Raw genomic sequence first — 17,469 nt, 5'->3', positions numbered from 1 at the left:
CAATTCTCCTCCTGGGATTTTGGGCAGGCACACACATGCGCCTGGCATGAGTTTCAAGCCACCAGGGCCAGGAATCAAACCACGGTCGGCCATGTGGAAGTTCAGCATGTTAACACCATGCCACCTGCTGGTCCAATTTCATACATTTTGGGGGAGCTACATTAGAGGTATAGTGAGAAAATATCTTTATGAGATCTTTTTAAGGTTTAAGTGGTCAAAATCAAAAGGCGTTCTTCTATTTACATCTCAAAAATATGGTCAGTTGCATATGTATAAATGTTATAAGAAAATATTTGCTTTATACATCATAAAGCAAGAAGCTGGAAGAAAATTATACAAAAATATATTAGCTCCTATTCATAGTATAATACTGTAATTAACAAAACTAAAATTTACACCTGCAAACACAGCCTGTCAAACTTGGTAGAAAAAAGGTTTACTACTATTATAATGGTTTTATTAAAATGGAATTCATGCTTTCTTTGTTTTTAAAAGAAAGTGTCTTCAATTTTATATCATTCATATTTCCTTTTGCTCACTTGAAACTAAAAAGAAAATGTTCACATTTACATATTGTAAACACAGTAGATTTACATTAATCAACATTTATACAGTGTTTTCTATTTCACCGAGGATTTATAATCTGACAAAACATGTGGCTAATGAGTCAATCCCAAAAAGAACTTATCTTACACTGTGTATATTAAAGGAAGCTTTTTAAAATTCGTCTTTAAGATGACAATTATAAAGAGTTAAAAATATGTTTATTTTAAATTATCACTCTCAGCTCAGTTGCAGCACTGCAGATGGTAGGGTGCCACTTCCTAATACTGGAGTCCTATAGGTAGCCCCGGTTCAGATCCTAGGCCAACCAGAACATGTTGGACACATTCATTATCCTAGTGAGCTAAAAGGCTCGGGAGAAGACTGCAGTGTGGCAAGGCCTTGTCAAAGGTATCTCTCACTTTCTCATGAAAGAAAAAAATTAAAATAAATGACCTTTCTCAAAATTACCTCACAAAACCTACAAACAATAAATAAATAATTTAAAGAAAAGACTAATGTGAGATTTTGCTAATGTAAAATAAATTTCCTTATAGGAAACTTCAACTCTTATACCTGATTATATATATATTTCCACATTTGAAATTTGAATACCTGGCTTTACTCTCTACCCACTTATGCACTACAACCAGACACGAGTTTCCTTAGGCACTTAGAGGCACCTCCTCGACTATATATAAGAGACAGATGCTGGCCTGAATCAAAATATTTATTTAATATGAGGATGGCAGAAAAAGGACAAGCAATTCAAGGAGACTGTGAGGATAAATGGTGATGCTAACACACTATAATGATATTGTTGAATGTTTTCTGAATGGCAGGCCCCCTTCCATTACATAAGCTTGACATTATTAACTCATTCAAACCTCACAATTCAGTGAGTTGAGGACTACTGCTTGGAAAGCTGAGGATTAAAGAGTTAAGAAATGTGTGTAACATCATATACGTACTAAGGGGTTAGCTAAAATGATCATTTCTATTGATTCTCTCTAAAAACAAGCACTGAGGGAAAAAAAATGCAGGTTATGTCATATAATTCTTTTCCACACCAAAATTCTAAAATCATAGTTCATTTCATAAAGACCACATAATTATAGAAAATTTACTTGATTAGCAGAGTCACACTATTCGCTTGCTTCCCCAACCCCAGATGCCTCTGGAGAATTTTTCCAGAATCATCCAGGGAAACCTAGGGCTTACCTTTCTTTTGCCCTATCATAATACACACAACACACAGGTATATGTACACATATAAATACACATGCACACACACACACACACACACCCTCTCTATAGCAATGATCGTATTACTTGTGTGTCCCCCCCAATGGATTATTAGCTTCTTGAGGACAAAGACCATATCTTCTTATCAAATTACCCTTATGCCTTGTGCATTTTAGTATTTAACTGAATAAATACATTTTACTCTGATTTTAGGAACCACAGATTTCTCTCTATAGAGAAAAAATGCAATGGGCAGGGAGTAGGAAGTGATGGGGTTCTGGATTATTGCACAATCACCCACACTGTTTGGGTTCAACTGTCATTTCTGTAGAGTGTATAACCTGACACGGGGGAGTTGAGGAAACTTCTAGAAAGAATGCTGACAGACTGAAGACCACAGCGGACAAAGGATCTCAAAACCAGACCAAGGGCTGTTGAGTAGAGAAGAGGGAAAGATAGCCAAAATCCAGCCTATCAAACAAAAGGAAACAGGCTGAGAAGCCCTGGCCTGTAGCCAGATGTCCTGGAGTTTCAGCTTTTAAAATGAGTATCTCCTGGGGTCCTTTGAGGTGGCAGAGAAGAGGAAGGACCAGTTTCCTCCAAAGGCTCATATGATTGTAGCCCACTAAGAAAAAGATAAGGAGATTGTGGTGGGCAGAATTACTGCCCAGAAAATGTCCATGCCCTAAGCCTTTGAAATTGTGAATGCTACCTGATACGGCAGTGGAGACACTTCAGCTGTTGGTTAAGATAAAGAACCTTGAGATGGGAACAGTACTCAGGTTATCCACGTGGGCCTAATCTAATCAGAAGTTCTTAAAGTTGGAGAACTTTCCCAAAGGGGGCCAGTGAGCAGGAGACATGACTACGGAAGAAAGGCCAGAAGGATGCTGCCATCACAGGCGCTAAAGATGGAGGAGCTACAAACTGAGGCATGAGGGTGGCCTCTAGAAGCTGCAAAGACAAAGAATGGAAGGATCCCCTAGAGAATCCTCTTGCCAGCATCTTGATTCTAGTCCACTGAGACATGTGTTGGACTCTAGACCTACAAAACCATAAGACATTAAATTCATGTTGTTTTAAACTACCATGTTTGTGGTAATGTGTTATAGTAGCAATAGAAAACCAACACAGGATTTAAATTTCTAGGTCAAGCCTGCCCCTTGAGGATGAAAGAGAAACTACAGAGGTCCTAACTATGTCGTCAGAAGTATAGTCAAAGAAAAAGGTCACTTCTGACCTGGACAGCTCACTGAAGGATGAAAGGAAATGGAATGAGAACTTTGTAAAGAACTGGGGCAAGCCCAGTGAGAATACCTAATGTAAAAGGTGGATAGGGTACATCTTTTTCATCTTCAGAGAAACGCTGCTCTAATTCTAAACTCCACTCCATGTTACTGTTCAAGGAAGCTTCATTTGAGCCAACTTGGAACGTCTAACGATCAGAATAAAAGCTACATTGTTGGGTGCCCCTGAATGGTTACTGCCCTCCATTGCATTCCCAGGTCAGTGAAGTCTGTACATGAGACAAGAAGGCTGTCGACAAAGACCTGCAACAAAACCCGTGCCCAGGCTGCCGGGAAATAGGTAACCACTGAAAGACTAAAAGTGATGAGATCAGTTTCTTCTCATTTCTTCTAGTCCTTCTAGGTAAAGAAAGCAGAACTAACAAGGCAAAAGTTAGTGATATGTGGGAACCAGCAGTTAGCGTAATGGCTATGTTGCTGGACTCCCACGTAGTCGACTGCGGTTTGCGTCCCGGACCCAGAGGCTTAAAACTCACGCTGTGCCCAAGATCCCGAGAGGAGAATGGAGAAGGGATTGCGGCGTGACCATCCCCTCTGGGGGGTGATTTCTCGCTTTCTGTCTCTGTCTCTGTCTGTCTGGCGAGCTCAAGTGCCCTATAGAGAAAACCTCTACAAAAAAAAAAAAAAATGTTAGTGATATGAAGCACTTTAAGAACACTCTGTCGGAACAACTTAATAACTTTCTCTACTAATTAAGAGTCAAGTAAAATAAAAGATGGATAGCATAAGCACAATTGCTTTTACGATACTCATCAAATAATCATATGATACAAACTTAGTACTTGTTGGGAGGAACGGATGGAAAAGAGTGTATTTCTTAATTCTTGCAAGGAACTGAAGTAAATCCATGCAAAAAGGGAAAAAAGAAAAAAAGACATTGATGTAAAATGAAAAAAAAAAGCAAACTTAGTTTGTGTTGGAGTTTTACTGGATAGTTTGTCACATAATGATATAGAACTGAAATTACTTTTCATACACAAACTAAATCATTATGATTCAAGGGAAATCTAAGACAATTAAAGTTAGCTTAAATTCTTAATATGATTGGGCTGCCAATTAAAAAATAACTCGTTGAGGTTTGTAAATGTTTTAACATCTGTTTTATGATTTAACTGTCAAACTAAATTATCCTAAACTTAGACTGTACTACCTAATCAAGCTACCAGTTATTTTCACTGTGTTGGAATCTTAATATCACAGCATATAAAAAAGAAACCTTGCTGTCACCCTAGTCCAACAGCTTGCCCAATGGGAATGATATCCTTGAAAGATATTTCCATATTTTAAAAAATTCTAATTGATAAAGCATTTTTTTCCTTATAGACTCTCCCATGAACCAGTTTCACTTTTAATTCATGGTATAAATAGGAACAGGGAAGGAAGTGTTATTTACACCATACCTGCCCTACTTCAAATATGGTGGTAGATGCCTCACATGTTTTAAAGAGTTCACCCCTTATACCATCCCAGTGAACTCCTGAGTCATCAGAACAGTCATGACTTTTTTTAAATGCTTTCCTATCCAAAAATGTGTGATGGCTTTTGTGAGGACCTAATACCATAAGTCTCATTTTACAGATGAATAAACAGGCTAAAATACAGGATACCATTGCTAACTCTCTAGCTAAAATAACAAAAAGTCATTATTATGAAACAAGGATTTCAAAGAGAAATACTTTAATAAAATTAATCATGAGATTAATTTTAATTTTTATTATTTATACGTTTTTTTATTTTTATATCTTGTTTTATTTGAAATCACATTTACAGAATGAGATGAAAATAGAACATAAAATAGGGACCAGCAGTTGATGTAATGGCTATGTCGCTGGACTCCCATGTAGTCAACCACAGTTCTAGTCCTGGACCCGGTGGCTTAAACTCGCCGGGTGTGTACACGTGCACACCCAAGATCCCAAGAGGAGAAAGGAGGAGAAGGGATTTCATCATGGCCATCCCCCCTGGGGGGGTGATTTCTTGCTTTCTGTCTCTATGTCTCTGTCTGTCTGGCGAGCGCATGCGCCCTATAGCAAAAACCTCTCCAAAAAAAAAAAAAAAAAAAAAAGAAAGAAAGAAAGAAAGAAAGTATGACTGTAAATGCATCTAAATGCATCTGAGCCAGCTGCAGTGTGCAAGTGGGAGGGTGTTACTGTGTGAGGCTGAGACCACATGGGAGGCCTGGGTTTGGGACTCAAACCAACATAAACAGGCCAGGAGTGGTGCTGCCTGCCTGTAATTCTAGATAACTGGGAAGCTGGGGAGGAGAACTGAAAAAGCAAGACCATACCCAAAATACCATCCCTCAGTTGTAATTATAAAATCCTTTGCAGCATTTGGCATTGAAAAGATTTTTCTGGGTTAAAGTGAATGAAATGTGAAATACTCTATGATTTTTACCTCAGAAAAAAACACTTTATGTCTTGTTTTATTTGAAATCACATTTACAGTATCAAGTAATCCAAAACCTATCCATATATCTGAATTATATCTGTATAACTACAACTTCAGTAATTTTTTCTCTTTAAATGATTTATATCCTAATTTTTATACCCTAATTTTTTAAAAAGCCCATTCAATTGTGTATACTTCACATTCTGCTAAAAAAAATAATGTCGATTTTGACATTCACATCACATCTGTATTAAATATTCTTAATATGAATATAAATAATTTATACATTTTATAAAAAAACTGCAGTCGACCATGTGGGAGTCCAGCAACATAACCACTATGCCATCTGCTGGTCCCACCCAGAATGTTTTTCAATCCCATGGGCTGGGATTCGAACTGCAATAGGGAATGTGGGATCTGGCTTCCTAAGCATTCAACCACTGCACTATGGGGCCAGTCCAGGGTATGTATTATTTAAATACCCACAATTTAACATTGAATTAAACCTAAGACAACTATTGTCAAAAAGGGACAGAAGAATGAAAAAGTTTTGACCAAAAATAATAAAGGTACAAAGAAATCAAAATAGTAACTAACACTTGCTAAGAACCATATACCAGGTAACTTTCTACAAGTGTTACATGTGTTAATTTATTCAATATCCACAATAATATTATGCAAGAAGTACATTTATCTTTCTCCATTTTTAGATGAGAAAGTGAAGCAAAGGACAGTTAAATAACCCCCAGGATCACATAGCAAAAAAGGGGTAAGGGGGCTACTAGTTTGACACAAAAGTTAAGGAAGCTGAGTCCCATATGGCGAACGGTGTGGTTCAAATCCCAAATCCAGCAGAAAAAGATGCTGGATGTGTGTGTGTGTGTGTGTGTGTGTGTGTGTACGCACACGCACGCACAAAGTCCCAAAATCCCAAGAGGAAAATGAAGAAGGGACTGTGCCATGACCATCCCCCATGGAGGACGAATTCCTCATTTTCCTTCCCTCTCCATCTCTCCCTTTTTATCTCTCTCTAGCAAACACAAACACCCTATAACAAACTTTAAAAAAAAAAAAAAAAACAGGCGTTTTAGAGCTGGGATTTGAATCCAGGCAGGCTGCCTGGAGTCATTGCTCTTAACCACCATCAACCCCAGTCCTCCCTGTATTGGTGATTGTTACATTCTTTTTGCTTAATCCTGAATGGGGATCAGTAAAACAGAAAGAACACACTAGAGGCGAAGTTACGGTGAACCAGTTTGATCTGGGTCCCATGGCTCTGCAGGTAAGTGGTGTTATCAAAGTCGTGTATCTCAGGATCTGTGAGGGACACCGACACAAACAACGCCCACATTGTCTGCATGTTCGGGCTGCTCTTCTGCTTCACCATGTGGCAGAAACTGTCCCTTGCCTACTTTTCATTTTTTTTTTTAAGAGGTTTTTGCCTTAGGGTGGGTGCACTGAACAGAGAGAGACAGAGACAGTGACAGAGAAAGTGAGAAATCATCTCCCTATGTGGGATGGCCACACCACCATCCCTTCTCCTCCCAGGATCTTGGGAGCACATGCACAAGTGCCCGGCATGATTTTCAAACCATCAGGTCTAGGACTCCAACTGTGGTTGGCTATGTGGGAGATTCAGCAATGTAGCTGCTATACCATCTGCTGGCCCGACCTACTCCTGCTATAGAGGGTCTTGGTTAGTTTGAATTCTTACGTCTTTAATAACCTTTCACAATTTGACAAGTTTCAGGAAAAAACTTGATTAGATTTTGTTTGAAACTGGATTGACTCAAGAGATCATCTAGGGGACCAGAAGGTGGTGTGGTGGCTAAGGAGCTAGACACTCCCACATGGCTGACCATGGTTTGAGTCCTGGACCTGGCAGCTTCATCTCTCACTTTCTCACTTTCTCTCTCTCTGTGTCGCTTTCTGGTCAAATTAAAATAAATGAATGAATAAATAGAATTTAATAAATAAATAAATCTTTTTTTTTAAAAAAAGAGATCATCTAAACAACTTATTATTATAATGACCCTCGTTATGAACATGGTCTTTAAAAAATCATTAAAATTTTTTAGACTATTTTCATTTTAGTCTTATATTTTTTCCATAAATATCTCAAATGATTTTTTTAAAACACTAGTCCTAGATATTTATAGTTGTTACTATAGAAACTGATTTTTTAAGTTATTTTTTCAGTTTATATTCGATGTTTATCTATACCAACATTGTTAAACTCTCCAATTAATTCTAATAAGCAATGTGTGGATTAAATTATGTTTTCTAAATAGAAAATCATATTCTCTGTCAATAAATTACATTTTATTTCTTTTGTTTCTCATGTCCTTATATATTTTTAATTTTTGTCTTACTATGCTGACTAGGATATCTAACACAATATATAGAGTTACAGCTGCTGGGACCAGCAGTTAGCATAATGGCTATGTCGCTGGACTCCCATGTAGTCGACTGCAGTTCGAGTCCCAGACCCGGTGGCTTAAACTAACACCGGACACGAATGAATGCGTGCCCAAGATCCCAAGAGGAGAATGGAGGTGAAGAGATTGTGGCGTGGCCATCCCCCCATCACTTTCTGTCTCTCTGTCTCTGTCTTTCTGGTGAGGGCACGCGCCCTACAGCAAAAAGCTCTCCAAAAAAAAAAAAAAAGGAGTTACAAAGGGTTTCCTGGTTTCTGATTTTAAAGTTTCTGGTATTTAACCATTAATTATAATGTTTATTGTTGGTATTTAATAGATAACTTTTATTAGGTAAAGGAAGTTGCTACTTGCTAAGAATTATTTTTTTAATGATATTTAAGTACCTACAATTGCTGAATGGTCTTTCTACATGCACTGAGATGATCATGCATGTCTTTTCCCTTTAGTCATCTCACATAATAAATTATGTATTAATGTTAGAGCAAGTAGATGGCAATGTGGTTACGGGCTCTGGATTGACACACAACCAACTGCAGTTCAAGTTCCAGACCTGTAGGCTTGCTTTTTCACTTTCCTTCCCTCTTTCTCATTATCTGTCTCTGTCCTGGTGAGTATCCATGGCCTGTAGCAAATTAAAAAATAGTTATGATAGCAGCCAGAAGATGGTATGGTGGTTAAGATGCTGAACACTCCTACACAGCTGAACATAGTTCAAGTTCTGGACCTGGTGGCTTGTTTTCTCACTTTCCCTCTCCCTCTCTTTGTCTCTCTCTGGTCAAATTAAAATAAATAAAATTAAATGAATAATCCCTTTTTAAAAATAGTGATGATAATAAAATTAAATAATTATTTTTAAAAATAGACTAATGTTAATTCAACCTAGACTTTCTGGAATAAGCTCAGGCTGGTCTTTAACATTTCTAGATTGTTTGCTACAAGAACTTTGCATCTACGTTAAAGAGTGTGATTGAGCTATAGTTTTCTATTCTTGAATTGCCCTTGGCTGGTTTTGAAGTTATATCACCTAAAGTAAAATGAGGCCATCTTTGCTCTTCAGTTTTCTAAGAGTTTGATTATTAACTGAACTTCAGAACTTACCAATAAAATCGACTGGGTCTGTTGCTCTTTTTAAGGAAAACTAAGCTTGTGGTTCAATTTCTTCCATGCTATAGGAAGATTGCAGCTTCCTTTTTCTTCTTGAGTCAACTTTGATAATTTTCACTTTTCTAGGAAAATTAGAGCCATACAATTGACCTTTATGAAACTGAATTGATAAGTCTTGGGGAACATTAGAGAAAATGTATTGTAAACAACTGGATCCGACCCTGAAACTCAAAATTCTAAATGCAGCTGAACTTGCTATTAAAAGTAGCTAGTTTAATTAGGATATTTTGTGAATCGATAAAATGTAGTAAAGAAAAAAAGGAATGGAAAGCAACTGTAGATACCAGAGACAGGGTGGGAGGAGGGTGGGCAATGACTGAGGGTGAGAAATGGGGGGGGGGAAATATATAGATTTAAGAAATAAGAAATGGAAAGTTATTTGTTAACAATAACATGTGTGATTAAGCTACTATACAGTGTATTCTGGATGGGAAATCACATTTTGTATGCTGTAATGATGTTCAGTGAATGAATGTAAAATAAATAATTTTTTTAAAAAGAAAGAAAAAGAAATCAGCTGATCTCTGCCCACACCAATTCTGCCTAGGATAACAATGCCTCAGATCTGCCAAACAGCCTCCTACAAGTAAAGAATCTCACTAGCTGAGAACCTATGAGAATACGAGAGCATGGAAGTTTGTCTATTTTCTCATCCTCTGTTGACATTTTCACAAATACAATTTAAGCTACTTAATCTTTTCAATGGTACCTACTTTTGAACTAATTATTTATTATTACTATAGCCTTTCTTATCTTCAGCAAATTATAGACTACTTTCAAAATCTTTTATCTTTTTTTTTTTAATTTGTTATAGAGCATGTGCACACGCTGGTGAGAAAGACAGAGAAAGAGGTAAAGTGAGAAAAGATCCTCTACAGGGGATAAGCATACCCCAATTTTTTTTCCTCCATTCTCCTCTCAGGATTTTGGACATGCATACACACTTATGGCATGTTTTCAATACTCAAGTTCTGGGACTTGAACTGTGAAGTTGGCCTTGTGGGATCTAGGCACTTTAACCACTATGCCACCTTGCTGTCTCAAAACCATTTATCCTTTTAAAAATTCCTTTGTATTCATATAAAACAATCTTGGTTCCATTTCTTCTTTTTTCAGCAATAAATTATTTTCCAAACTTGAAGATGTTGATCAAAACACCATAAGCTGTGACACTAAAATTCATGCTCCATGCTTAACTGAAATTGAGCATTCAGTTGACCTAAAATGTTGATCAGAAATAAAAATCATAAATTTGTGTGTATGTGTGTGTGTGTGTGTGTTTGTGTGAGTGAGTGTCTGGTGTCTGACCTGTTTCTTCAACACTTCACTTCTTCATTTAAATTTCTGAAAGGAGAAGTGTGGTAAAACAAAGGAACTTAAGTTAAACATTTACAAAGCATCACTTCAGAACACCTCTAATTAACTTCCTTTCTCTTCAAAGTTTCACACTGGAGAATTGGTATACTACCTTAAAGAGTCCTTTAGAATCTTAGAAAAAGAAAATTACTGTTTGCTATGTCTTCTAAAACTCCATAAGGGATTTGTAATATAAAAACTATATTTTCTAAAATATCTTAAAATGTACTGGTGTAACATTTTCAGACAATACCTGCCTCTAAAATGAGTGATATCTGTTCATCATAATGAATAAATCAGTGGTCACACTGTGCTCTCAAAGTTCTACCAAGAAACTCAATGATCAACCAACCCCATAATCAGAGGGAATTCTAAAGTCATTATCAAGTCCCCAGAATGATACTTAAATTACTTATAAAATCATTTTTAAAGGCAGATGAAAGAAACATTAAGTATCTAGTACACAAAAGCAAGGGAAATACTGTTTTAATGAAAGAGAGAAAAAAGATCTTTAACTAGGATGAATGAGAAAGAATAGTAAAGAAAGAATATATGACAGAGGCCAAGCCTCTGTGGCACAGTGCTGGAAGTCACATGGTTTGGATGCCCAAACACATAGACCTGAAACACAAAAGGTAAGCATACACACAGGGTGCCCAAGATCCTGACAAGTTGAAGATCTGGGGAAAGGGATCAGAGTATGGCCAGACTCTGGTCAAAGGGGTGTGATGACTCCACAATCACTTCTCCTCCATTTTTCTATTTGTTGGGATCTTGGGCACGAATGCAAATACACCAGCAGGTTCTTCAAGAAAGAAGATATTTGAAGAGTTTCTATTTCCATCAAATAACACATGCACACGAGAGAGAGTGAGTGAGCAAGCGCACACTCTTATTACAAACTGGTTTGTTTTTGTTTTTTGGGGTTTTTTTTCTTTTTTTTGGAGAGGTTTTTGTTAGAGGGAGCGTGCATTCGCCAGACAGAGAGAGATAGAGACCAGAAAGCGAGAAATCACCTCCCAGGGGGCATGGCCACATTGCAATCCCTTCTCCTCCATTCTCCTCTCAGGATCTTGGGTATGTACGCACACATGCCTGGCGTGAGTTTAAGCCACTGGCTCCGGGACTCGAACCGCGGTCGACTACGTGGGAGTCCAGCGACATAGCCATTTTGCTAACTGCTGGTCCCACGAACTAGTTTTTTTTAAACAAAAAGATCTTAGCACAGGCAGAGTTGATTTTCTCTAGGGTCTCTACTCAAGAAAAGTCTTTTCTTAGGCAGGATTGGACTTATTCTGGGCCTAAACATTCTTTCTTGTCCTTATGTGATACCTGCATCTGTCCCACAGGTAAGCTGGTCTGGGCATACTCATGGACACAGGAGAAACTGCAAGGGTATCGAGAAAGATCAGGGCCGAGATGTTGAAAGTTGGGGTGGACATTCTCTAAGGTTCTATTATTTTCAATTCATGTGCTCTGTCCTAGTTTTTAATTTCTTTTGTCTATCATCCATTTTTGCCAGCCTACTTCAGTTACAATCCACAAGCAGACTTTACCAGTTTTGAAAATACTTTCTTTCCCCATCTAGACTGTTAGATTTCTTATTATAGTGGCACAATCTCAATATTAGTAGATATTGACATAAGATTATATAAACCCAACTAACAGAAGCCATAAGATACAGCAGAATTACCCTCTGACTTCAGGTAATATCATGAAGATTTCTCCCCGTATGGCTTTGTTTTACTTCCTAGTTTTAATAAAATAAAGTCTTATCTAACCTTTCTCCTCATCTGCACTGGAAATGCTGCTTTTATTTTAAAGCATCATCATCCCATTTCAGAGAGCACTGACATTTATGAATCTGTAACAAGCAGTGCTGCCAGCCACACAGATCTGAGTTTTCCAATGAACGCTGCTTTACTCCATATGTTCATATTACAATGTTTGTTTCACAGCATAGCTCATATTTCACTTTATTCCCAAATTTTGCAAAACTTCATGTAATATTTTTCCTTTTCCCATTAACAATGTAACTGAACACAACAACAAACCCAAAATACTAAACAAATGTAAAAGCACAGTTAATCATAGAGAGAACTGGTGGTTGTTTTCAAGACCTGCCCAGCTAGAAAATTTGAGTTCCTTTGGTTTGCACTGACATTTAACAAACACTCTTGGGATAGCTGTATTAGGAAATGCTTTTATCATCTACTTGACAACAAAAGCATTCTCAGGAAAGTCAGAGTTTTAAACACTCAGTCCTTAATGTCTCACACTGATTATATCATGATGATAGAACTAAACATTTTGCAAAATAAAAAAGGCATGTAATAAGCTTTTGGCATTCTCAATAGATTATCTACCAAAATTTATTTTTAAAATCTATGTTTTGTTTTAATAAAATAACCTAGTGTAATAGTTTTAATTGCGTTTGTACAATTAATGTTAAAGACATGCAATGGCACTTCTTGAGTTTTCAACATGATCTTCACATACACATTTCTGAGATGACTCTATGAAGTACTATTAATTCACCACCTAATGTATATACTTAAACATATGAATGAATCAGACTGCAAAAGAATGTATTCTATTTTACTTTCTAAAAATATATTCTATTTTACTTTTCATTATTTTTATATATGCCCCAAAATATTTTGGTTTCTATAAACAGGGATGATCTTTCCTTGATACATTCTACTTGCTGTTTGGATAACTGACCATTAAAAAACAAAAAGAAAACAAAAAAATGTCTTTTCCTAACACACCAGAAAAGAAAAAAAAAAAAAAAGTTACATATACTTACACTTTTTATGATAGTTGTACAGAAAATACAAAATGAAATCTAGTTTTCACAGTATTAGTACTTCTGCCTTTTCAGAATGAGCATTTAATTACTTAAATGTAGTTCTGGTCAAAGAAAAGAGAGGCATTTCATCTTCATTGCAAAGCAAAAATTTCTCTCAATATTCACTTGTTTTGTAACAATCTTCTACCTAATTTATATAGAGTTCATTGTATACACAGAGAAAATGGATTTTAGAACTACACTACTTGAAAAATAATTACATTTTAGATTAATGAAAAGAGGAAATTACGTGGTCATCAAGGATCTTTGAGAAACATCCCACACAGGAAATACAGTTTCATATGGCCTCATGCCAGACTGCATGCTTATGTCTTCCCCAAAATTTGTATGTACCTCCTAATACTATCACCCTAAGTATTAGGAGGTGGGGCCTTTGGGAGGTGATTAAGTCAAGAGGGCAGACCCTTCATGAATGGGATTAGTGCCCCTTGGAAAGAGATACAAGGACTAGTCATGTTGTGCAATGGTTTAAGCTCAGTGCACATGGAGCCAGATCCCACATGGCCAAGGGTAGTTTGAATCCCAATCCCAGCAGTTTTAAAAAGATGTCAAAACATGTGCTGCATGCCCCAAATCCTGAAGGAATGGAGAAAAGGAGGAAAAGAGACTGGTATAAGCATCCCCCCATGAGAGGTGTTTTCTCTTTGTGTCTCTGTCTTTCTTTGTAGCAAGCTTACATGCTCTCTGCAATTAAATAAAGTCTGGAGGACATCTTTAATCCTTTTCCATGTGAGGTTATAGCAAGAAGACAAAGCAGGCCCTCACCAGATACATTATTTGCTGGTTGTTTGATCTTGTTCTTCCCAGCCTCCAGACAGAATAGATTTCTGAGTTTAAAAACTATCCAGTCTATGGTATTTTGTTATATATCAGCCTGTGCTTGGATTAATTATTGCTATTTCCACAATACATTAAAAATTGTCAAGGGAGCATATGAGCTTTGGAGACAGGAGTGGTTCTGTTTCTGTTTTCTTATTTAGCCTTAGGCAAACTAATTGAGCCTCAATTTCCTAATCTATAAAAATTAGCATAACAGACTCTTCATCAGGGGAATGTGAAGATAAAATAAAAGAAAAAAATGTGAAGTTCCTAGCAGAGTAAAGAGCATATCACAGGTACTTGAGAGCTACAATACCTGCCATTCCCTGCCCCTCCCATGCCTTGCTCTGTGTCATCCAATAACCAGTAAGTACTAAGGCTGAGGAATGTCCAGGGCAGGAAGTTATTCGTAGTGCTGCCTCACATTACTTTGATGTTTGTAGGGTCTGTAATATTATTTCCACTTTCAATCTTGATATTTGTGGTCTGTCTTTTCTCTTTCTTTTTCTTGATCAATCTTGCTGGGGTGTTAGTTAATTTCATTAATCTTTCCTAAGAATCATTTTTTTTATTTTGTTAATGTCTGTCATTTATTTTTTATTTTCCTCATATTGTTTTATTTTTATTATTTCCTTCCTTCTATCACTGTAAGTATACTTTGTTCTTTCCCTTTTTTAGGTAGAAACTTTGATCATTTTTAAGCCTTTTTTTCCCCTAATATGAGCATTTACAGCTAGACATATTCCTCTAAGAACTGCTTTAGCTGCTCCCCATGATCATAATCTTTCAATCATATTTTCCTTTATGATATCTTCTTTGACCTGACATATTTACAAGCATATTCTTTTATTTCCAAATATCTGGCTATCTTTGAGATATTTTTATTAATATCTAATTAATTCTATTGTGCTGAGGCAACATACTATGTAAAATTTCAAACATTTAAATTTTATTAAAGCATATCCATGGTGGGGTCAACAGGTAGCATAGTGGTTAAGTCACTGGAGTTCAACATGGCCAACCTCAGTTCAAGTCCTGGATCCGGAGGTTTGAAACTCACGTTAGAAGTACGTGTGTTTGTGTCTAAAATCCTGAGAGGAGAATGGAGGAGAAGGGGCTGAGGTGTGGCCATTTCCTCGGGGTGGGGAGGTGGGGGTGGGGGTGATTTCTCAACTTCCCTCTCTCTCTGTCTCTCTGGTGAGTGTGCATGCTCTATAGCAAAAAATATGTCTCTAGAAAAGGGGGGAAAAAGTGTCCATGACATAACAATGTGCACTTGAAAGAAAACAAGTGTGTTCTGTAGGTTTTTGTTACAGATGTGAGTTAACATTTTGTGTCATTTCTATTCAGCATTAAAAATTTCTTTGAATGCCTCTTTAAATGCAGATGCAACATCTATGAATCCTGTTCTTCATTAGTTTGTCTGAAAATTCCATATTTGCACCCATTGTTTAAAGTTCTTTTTGTCATAGGTTATATGCACTCGCTGGAAAGAGACAGAGAGAGACAGGGAGAGGCAAAGCAAGAGATCACCTGCCAGGGGGATGGCCATGTTGCAATTTCTTCTCCAATTCTCTTCCTGGGATTTTGAGAATGCACACATATATACCCAGTATGATTTTCAAGCCACCACACAAGTCACCACGTCCAGACTCGAACCACGGTTGGCCATGTCCAGCACCTTAACCACTACGCCAGCTGCTGGCCCCTGCACCCATTTTTGAAGAAAACTTCAACAGAATATTAAATATCTGGGTTGTTTTTCTTTCTTCCTTTTAAATATGTCATTCTATTACCTTCTGATTGGCAATGTTTCTGAGGAGAAATAAGCCATCATATGTAATGTTCTTCGTTTATTATGTTTTGTAGGCTACTTGCTGCCACTGACTAAAGAGCCTATGTGTTTGGCTTTCCTCTCCCTCCTTTCCTCTAACTTCAATTACAACATGTCCTTGCAACAATACTAACAGAGTGTAACTGAGAACCTCTCTTAGCAAATTTTAGTTAAATTTGAAGGAGATAAAAAGCCAATGTGGAGTGGAGTAAATTAAAAAGGAAAAGCTAATCCCATGCTTAATTTTTGTTAAATGAACACTGAGTTAGTGATCAAAATTGCAGGAAAATGTGAATAAAATACTACCAAATATATTACTTTTCTTTTAAACTAAAAGAGAACTAATTTTTCCTAGTTAAACTTCATAGTTACTTAATTAGTATTAATTATGGTTATATTACGAGTTCTAATGTTAGTCAAAATACAGTGTTATGAAAAATAACTATACCTTAAGAAACTTAAATCATTTGTCCACGGCATTTTTATCTTAAATAGATAATTTTCTCTTTTTCAATGGCTTGATAAGATATCCTGAAGCTATGATCAGAAGTAAGTGCTATTAGCTTTATATTTAAATTTTTTTTTAAGTTTTTTTTGTCATAGGGTGCATGCACTTGCCGGAGAAGAGAGAGACAGAGGGAGACAGTGAGAGGGAAGTGAGAAGTCACCCCCTGTGGGGATGGTCATGCCACAATCCCTTCTCCTCCGTTCTCCTGGGATTTGGGGCAAGCAGGTGCACACACCTGGTGTGAATTTCAAACCACCAGGTCCAAGACTCAAACCACAGTCAGCCACGTGGGAATCTAGTGCCTTAACTACCATGTCATATTTAATTTTTTAAACTGTTTTTCCATTTATTCAAGGATCAAGAAGGTATCTGAATCTAGAGAAGAGAGAAAAACAGGACAGTGTGTCAGAAAATAAGGTTAAAGGGTAGTATCCTCTGGCCAGTGTGGAAAACAGGGTGAGACCTGTCTGAAGGAGCCCGATGTGGTGGCATGCACCTTAATCCCAGCTCTTCAGGAGACTGAGGCACAGGGATGTCAACATAGTGAAACCTTGTCTAACATGCATGTGTGTGCACCCACTCACATTCACACACAGAAGAACCAAATATAACTATAATGTAAAGCATAAGTCCACTTTGACCAAATTATTTAGCGTCCAATGGTTTCTCTGAAACATTTAAAATATATTGTCCTTAATAAAAGTTCTAGCATGTGATCAGTCATATGGCTGCACAGCGACAAAATGCAGTACTCTGTGAGGCGATCCAACATGAAAAGGTTTCAAGTTCAAGTTTGGAGACCTCCCTAAGCACACTGACACACGCTTGCCCATGTCCAGAGCTGGCTGACGGCTGGGGGTAGAGGAACATGGTCTCAAGCTCATTTGGGGCATTCTCTCTCTCTGCCCCAACTCCCTTCTCCTTTTTTCCCTCTCTTTCATGGAAGAATTAAAAAAAAAAAAAAAAAAAAAAAAGACAAAAATGAAAAATAG

At 37.2% G+C, this 17,469-nt stretch overlaps 1 protein-coding gene across 1 annotated transcript in view; it reads right to left on the bottom strand.

Annotated features, from left to right (window-relative positions):
* The window catches only part of BCKDHB (branched chain keto acid dehydrogenase E1 subunit beta), a 225,551-nt gene that overhangs the window by 26,996 nt on the left and 181,086 nt on the right, over positions 1-17,469 (bottom strand). The window lies entirely within an intron of this gene.

Source organism: Tupaia chinensis, unplaced genomic scaffold (genome assembly GCF_000334495.1).
Source record: "Tupaia chinensis unplaced genomic scaffold, TupChi_1.0 Scaffold000097_1, whole genome shotgun sequence".
In the NCBI taxonomy this organism is placed as follows: Eukaryota; Metazoa; Chordata; class Mammalia; order Scandentia; family Tupaiidae; genus Tupaia; species Tupaia belangeri.
This window is presented reverse-complemented; position numbering and strand designations above follow the sequence as displayed.